Source organism: Primulina eburnea, unplaced genomic scaffold (assembly GCF_022965805.1).
Source record: "Primulina eburnea isolate SZY01 unplaced genomic scaffold, ASM2296580v1 ctg104, whole genome shotgun sequence".
Classification (NCBI taxonomy): domain Eukaryota; kingdom Viridiplantae; phylum Streptophyta; class Magnoliopsida; order Lamiales; family Gesneriaceae; genus Primulina; species Primulina eburnea.
The window spans coordinates 22,436-24,032 of NW_027330582.1; the positions used below are offsets into that span (position 1 = coordinate 22,436).

Consider the following 1,597-nt stretch of genomic DNA (forward strand, 5'->3'; position numbering starts at 1 on the left):
AAAACATATCAACTTTTCTGAAATATATTGAATTTTTGTATACTTTTATTTTTGTGATAAAGATGTATAGCTTTGTCGGAACGGTGATATATTTTAGTTCTTGTTTCGTCCAAGTGTCGGTATGAGCTCTTTCAACTCATGTTGGAGCCAAAACAACAAATTCTAAATTAATTCTTTTTAAAAATATAAAAATAAAAGTTCTGATATTAATTTTCAAACATTTGTTTAATTTTAATATCATATAATTTGTTTATTAATTTAATATTCAACATACATTTCTTTTTCCACCGATAGATATCAACATGTCGGTATGATTATTGAGGACATTATTTGACCAAATTTTTAGCTCCTATACGAACAATACTTATCTACCATTATATAAGCAGGGGTGGGTGTGACGGAAAGCAAAAACAAGAAGCAAAGCTTATTGAGTGATCGAAATTCCGTCACCCAAAAATTTTAAAAAATAGTTACAATGCCGATTACTAGAATATCGATCGGAACACCGGCGGAGGCCAGCAAACCTGATGCCATCAAGGCCGCCGTGGCTGAGTTTATTTCGATGCTCATTTTCGTTTTCGCCGGTGAAGGCTCGGGCATGGCGTTTGGTAATCCCTGACATTTGATTGATTATTAATGATAATATTGTACATGTAATTTTATTAAATTATTATCTTATTTTTTATCACAATAAATCATTAACTATTCTAATAATATTAAACATCGCCAAAATCTTGACATGACTCGATGAAAAACTACAATAGAGTAATATCCCATCGACTAAATTTTCCATGCCCATCTTGTCTGCCACAGCTAAGCTAACTACCGGCGGAGGAAGTACGCCTGACGGCCTGATCGCGGCGGCCATAGCCCACGCATTCGCGCTCTTCGTGGCAGTTTCCGTGGGTGCCAACATCTCCGGCGGCCATGTAAATCCCGCCGTCACCTTCGGTGCCTTAGTGGGTGGTCACATAACACTTTTCAGGAGCATTTTGTATTGGATCGCACAGTTGCTTGGAGCTGTTGTCGCATGCTGCTTCTAAAGTTCTCTACTGGTGGACTGGTAATTAATTATCTTATAAACTAATTAAACCAATTTAACTTGTTTCAGGGGAAAAAAAATTAAACTCAAAACATACATAAAAAATTAATAAGATTTTTTAATATAAGTTTTTAAATTATTAAAAGTCACTAAATTAATATAAGTGTAATTTAACTATGTTAAAATATATATTTCGATGGCTATGGCAGGAAACATCGGCGTTCGCCCTATCGTCGGGAGTATCGGTATGGAACGCTCTCGTATTCGAAATCGTGATGACTTTCGGCCTAGTCTACACAGTTTATGCCACTGCAGTGGATCCAAAGAAAGGTGGGGTGAGGATCCCCTGCTGTGGAGAGAGAAACAGCACAGTGTAATGTGCATTTAAAACAACACCATGCTATCAAATTATTATTATTATTTTTCTTATTTCCCTCATTTTGGTTTGTTTAATTAATTAATTAATTAAAACAATGAAAATAATAATTATATATTATTTTTTAATAATGAATTTTGACGTAAAGTGTATCGATCCCTATTAAAAATAAAAAAACA

The 1,597-nt window shown here is 34.4% G+C and overlaps 1 pseudogene; it reads left to right on the top strand.

The window, feature by feature from the left end:
* Positions 1-419: 419 nt before the first annotated feature.
* Positions 420-1,419, top strand: LOC140820442 (aquaporin TIP1-3-like; annotated as a pseudogene).
* Positions 1,420-1,597: the final 178 nt, after the last annotated feature.